The following is a 6,034-nucleotide window of genomic DNA, read 5'->3' as shown; positions in this document are numbered from 1 at the left end:
TACATGTAGTAGCTTCCATATACCACACAATACACATATAAGTTTTATTATATTTTCCTCTACTTAATTAATATGGTTTGCATTTGTGGCAAATTTCATCTTACATTACGTAGTGGCCTTGAGATTTTCATCCTTATTTAATTGACACAATCTATCTGGGTGAGGATTGTCATTAACTTCCAATATAATCATATTGACAAGATCCTTTGCTATGAAGTTGGAATGTGAACAAAAATCAAACAGATAATATTAGTGAGCATACTAACTACTAATAGTTATTGGGACAGGAAAGTATGGGACTATCTGGGCCTATGATGATAGTGGGACAGATAGATATGGGAATTTTTGGGTTTATGATGATATTGGCACAGGCAGGTATGGGACTTCCTAGACCTGTGATAATTTTCCTGAGAGTTGCAACAAGCATGAAAGAATAAAAGTGTTGGAGGAGACGAAGGCTAGAAGAGAGTTCAATTGAGTAGGGATGCCTTGGTGATAGCCTAATTGGTAAACTTATGGGGCTTGCTGGCTAAGAATCACTAGGGTTGTGGCTTGACCCAGGGTTGATAAATCACTAGAGACTATGTTGATTGAGAACATATTGATAGGTTTAGGCACCATAGGGCTAGTTGGATTGATACCACTTGCTCTGGCCTTGGGCTAAGAACACAAGTGTGGGTACCATTGATAAGTTATTGAACAAGTGTGCTCTTATTATTATAGAAGTAACATAGCTAACAAACCCTCCTCTTTATTTATAAAAATATATCTCCAAGACTAAGCTAACTCTCTGTGTCGTGCTAAAGATGAAGTCAAAGACTGGAGAGCTTGTGGAGCATATCCACCACTATTGCTTGTTAAGTTTGGCAATTGATCCAATGTGTGTGAGTCAAAGAAATAATATTACATGGAGAGTGTCCACCATTGGATGTTGTAGGGGTTTTGGAAACCATTTAAATGCATGTGAGTTGAAGACTATAAAGAGCCACTAAAAAATGGTTTATTTAATGATTTTTTGTATCCATTGAATTATTGGGAAAGTAGTTGTCTATGTAAGATATGATTGTAATTGAGTTGTACTTATAAAAAGAGCAATTACATGGGTCAAGCATGTTTTATGTTTATGTTCGAGATCAAAACATCAAAGACGGTGTTCCTCTAAGGGAGTGAGGTTTTTAATATCCCCTTTGGGCTAATCCCCTCTTGTTTTTTTTTCAAGTTGTTTGTGATCCTCTAGGCTTGCCCTGTGGCTTGAGGAGTTGTGACCCAAGGGAATCTAAGCTATCAAAGTCACCTGCGGATCGCACTTGTCCTGGGCCACACCAGCCCTTAGCTAACTAGATTTTTTAGCATGTCTCCTCCCCCTAGCACAGGGCACAACCACTCCCCGTGAGGTTTGATCCTAAATTGCCTTGCTGATGAGACGCTTCCTCAACTAGTTACACTAGTGGGACTTGATAGCTAATCCCCTCCTGTTAATATTGAAACATTTTTTCTAATTAAAATATATTTGGTTGATAGATGGGACATAGATTTTAGAGCTTGGTGAGGAGGTTGCTTAGGAAATTGGAGGAAGTAATTATTAATACAAGCCATGGGCTTGTTGGTTATGTGTTATATTCTTTCCATGACTAGCCATAGAATAAACTTTTTTGGGTACGAGGAAGCGCCCCGAAAAAAATAAATAAATAAATAATAAATAATAATAAGAAAACATAAATAAATAAAATAAAATAAAAATAGAAAATTAAAAAATTAAATAAAATAATAAATAAATAAATAAAATTGGGGTTTATTAATGCTTCAACATCTATATATATATAGAGAGAGAGAGAGAGATGGTAACATTAAATGGAGTATAATGAAAAATCAATCCAGTAGTCCCGGTTTTGGGATCCAAGGGAAAGTCTGTGTATATTTGTTTTATGTTCTCGCCATTGTATATCTCTTCTATTTGAAGAATTCATATACAAGTAATGTATGTACAGGGTTAAAACCTGCAGGGCTAACTGGTGGGCTTTTAATTCAGTTGACTACATATTTATGGAATTAGAGGAAGAGAGGATGAGCCCATAATTCTCTTGGGAAAATCCTCAGGCAAAAGGGATAAGAATTAAAGAACTAGGTAGCACTAAAAGGTATGGCAATTGGAGTGGTGTGGGGAGTTGGCATGACATCACCCCCACGACCACATGCAATTGGAACAATATGAATAATCCTTTCCATTGGAAGGACACATGCCATGCCACCACCATACGATTACAATGGTGGTAAGGGGGAGGTCAAGACGGAGACAAGAAGACACACATAGAGGAGGCATTCAAAAAAAAGGAGGAGAGTGGCACTAGGTGGAAAAGCTAGGTGGAGGAGAAAATGCCTGCAGTTAATATCAAGAATAGTGTGGTATATCATGGAGAGTGTAGACAACATACTGATACCAAGAGGTGGAATGTGCACATGGAGAAGGAACTCAGCCTTAGGGGAGTGGACACGAAATACAGTGAGGAAATAGTACTAAAGGAGCATTGAATCAGGATGTGACAAGCTTGTTGCATTGATCAAATAACAAGAAGACATTATTTCAAGGCTAGACATCTAGTTTGTAGTGTTCCAATGTCCTCTAGATTCCCAGTCTAGGGTGGAGGCATTAGGGTATCAAGTATTTAGATGTTGGGTGGAGATTGTTTATCTTTGGTTTCTTAGGAGTTTGGTTGCTAGGTGGACATTGGTGAGTCTCTAGAGCCCCAGTGGTGTTAATTGTCTGAGAGGATCCTTGAGCACCCTTTCTCAAGATCTAAAATATGATTTGCTATAAGAAATATTGCAGTGCAATCCAATCTAAGGTTAGGTGGAGAGTTGAAGTCCCAATCTCAGTTTCCAAACTTCACATTATAAGATAATTGTCTATTTAAATCTCTTTTCATGTGATTGTTGTGTACATTCTCCTTTTCTTGTTAAAATTATGTATAAGGGCTTGTTTGAATATTTTTTAATGTGAACCTTATACAAATGCTTGTTGTGTTATTAAATGCATGAGAAATGATGAACTCATGTGCTCTAGTTAATGAATGGTTAATTCATGTGTTTGTTAATAAATGTGAATATAGTCAAATAATAAGCATAAGAGAGGGGTCAATCTCTAGTGTTTAATTAAACTATTGCATTAAAAAAAATTGTATTAGTAGGCCCTATGTTGTGGGATTAGATGGAAGAGGTCAAACATTCTTTTATGTGTTGTCATATCAATTGGGATGGGTTCAAATCCATATAATCTCAGGAGGGGTAGTTAAGCTAGTTTAGCATTACATGGAAGGGAATGTGTGGTCTACATATATACATTTACATATATGCATATACATACAACCTTGAGAGAGATAGGCTTGGGACGAGCATTGAGAATCCTCGGAAAATCCCCACATATTCGTATATATATGTGCATTAAGCTCAGGAGGGATAGCTTTGTCAGTGAAGTGTCAAATCCACCATTTTGGTATATATATATATATATATATATATATATATATATATATATATATATATATATATATATATATATATATATAGATATAGATATAGATATAGATATATATATATATATATATATATATATATATATATATATATATATATCTATATCTATATCTATATATATATATATATATATATATATATATATATAGATATATATATATATATATATATATATATATATATATATATATATATATATATATAGCTCAAGAGGAGCCATAGTAGGCTAAGTATTGAGGGCGTTTACCATCAACGTATATGTACACATATGCATATATGGGTCACCCCATAATTTTTTCTAAGTGGCAAAGGAGGAGAGGGGTTGAGACAAAAATGTTATTGTCTGTTAACATAACAATATTTTCATCTTAAGACCTCGGGGAATCCTTGAGGGTGAGCACAAGTCCAACGGGAAGAGACAAATGCAAGTTCTACAAGTAATTCCTATCTCAGGCCTCAGGGCTGTGAAGTGGCATTTAAACAAATTCAATAGTGGAAACGATGGATGTAGGTGTAAGGTGGAAACCATGCCAAAAAGGGTTGAAATAATGTACAAAGGGAAAGTATTATTTTGCACTAAGTGCTAGAACCAGTGGAACCTAGGCCATGGCAGTAAGATTACATGGAATCAAGGTTGATGAGGCATGAAGGTGGTGTGTCACATGGCTGCTTCAAATGACCATATCAGAAGGCCAAATACCCCAAAAATTTGGTGACACGTGGAAGCCTCATAAAGGGTTACGTGGATGGGATGACATTAACATGATGTCATCTCACGCTGACATCATCTTTGGGACTCAGCGAGGTTGGAAATTTTCACCGAGGAGTAATGGTCAAGATTGAAGGCTAAGGGATACAAGAGTATTCACATCATGTAATGTGAAGGAAATTTTGTCTTAGGACCTCAGGGTCTCACTGTGGCCATTGGTGTGCAAGCATTGAGCATATTCGAGATTGATGGAGGGCGAGATAGGAAACAACTATCACATTTGACGAGAAAACTTTATGTCTCAAGGTATTGGACCTTGGCATGTCTCATCATGGTAACATTGAGAAATGGGCAAGGTTAATGGAGGTTAATATGGGAAGTCCTCCTGTCATTTGACATGGAAGGAGTATGTCTCGCCTCGAGCTACTTTGGAAGTGGTGTGCAATGTATGCAAAGGGACCTAAAGGGCCTTGGTTAACAGAGGTTGAGATAGGAAATTCCTCCAATCGATTGACATAGAAGTAAATTATTGTCTCACCTCAGACCATATGTGATGTCCAAGGGAAAAACACGTCGACGTCAAGAATTGGATTATAGCAAGGAAAAGGTCACTTGCAAGGTTAAGAGGGTAGATCGATGGGGACTCATAGCCAGTAATGTGGAAATGACAGATGGGATATGCTATGAACACATAGACAAGAAACGATGATGTAGACCTCCCATGAGTGATGGAGGGTTTCCATGTGGGCATCGCGTGGGGTCCATGTGGTAGCATAATTATGACGTGGAAGGAGATTAATGGGCCAACTTTAAATGGCCATATCTCTCAACAGGGAGTCATTTTTCGATAAATTTCGTATTGTTAGAAATTTCTCACCAAGTTAGGCACAATGGTGGTGCTAAGTTTTAGTTTTGAAGAGTTCAAAAAATGAAAAAAAATTATGACCCTATTTCCATGAAAGGACTATGGAGGTCGAGCCAATGATAGTAATACCTTATTCTACCCTTAGTTTGAGCTAGGAGGTGGATGAGGGATAGTTACAACTTCTAATTTCAAATGAAAAAATGAAATTTTATGTTCCTTTTATATGTGATGAAAACTAATTTAAACCTCTAAATACTTCAACTAATGATATAATTTCAAATCATTGATCTCATCTTAATATGACTTAATGTACATATATGCTTTCATCTTGAAGAGAGATTGTGGATGGTTCACAAGGCTCAAACTCTACTCTATTTTTTGTTTCATGGACTCCTTCTCACTACAACCAAATAAGAAATTTGTGCCATATTTAGCACCAAATTTTAGGGCATTTTTTTCCCATTTGGGATGAGCAACTTGGCGCTAAATCTGGCTCTATTGTACAATTTTTAAAGCATCCTTTTTTGTGCCAGATTTTGCATCAGTTTTTCCACCAGATTTTGCATACTCTTTTGCTTTTGCATCAAGTTTTTCACCATGTTTTAAGACAAGTTTTCCTTCCAATTTTGCAGCAAGATTTGTGTCTAGTTTGACAAGAAGTTTTTCTTCTAGTTTTGCACCATTTTTTGCGTCAAATTTAGCGCCAGATTTTAGTGGATTTTTTTTACAATTGGGATGAGAAACCTGGTGCTAAATCTGGCTCTATTGTACATAATTTAAAGCGTCTTTTTTGTGCCTAATTTTGCATCCTTTTTCACGCTAGATTTTGCATCTTTTTTTACACCGGATTATACATCACTTTTTGTTTCAAATTTTGCACCAAGATTTGCAATGACAAGTTTTGCTTCTAGTTTTGTGTCATTTTTTGC

Source organism: Pinus tabuliformis, chromosome 3_2 (assembly GCF_031772625.1).
Source record: "Pinus tabuliformis cultivar Carrire ecotype Pingquan chromosome 3_2, CPIR1, whole genome shotgun sequence".
NCBI classification, from domain to species: Eukaryota; Viridiplantae; Streptophyta; class Pinopsida; order Pinales; family Pinaceae; genus Pinus; species Pinus tabuliformis.
Note: the sequence above shows the minus strand (reverse complement) of the source record.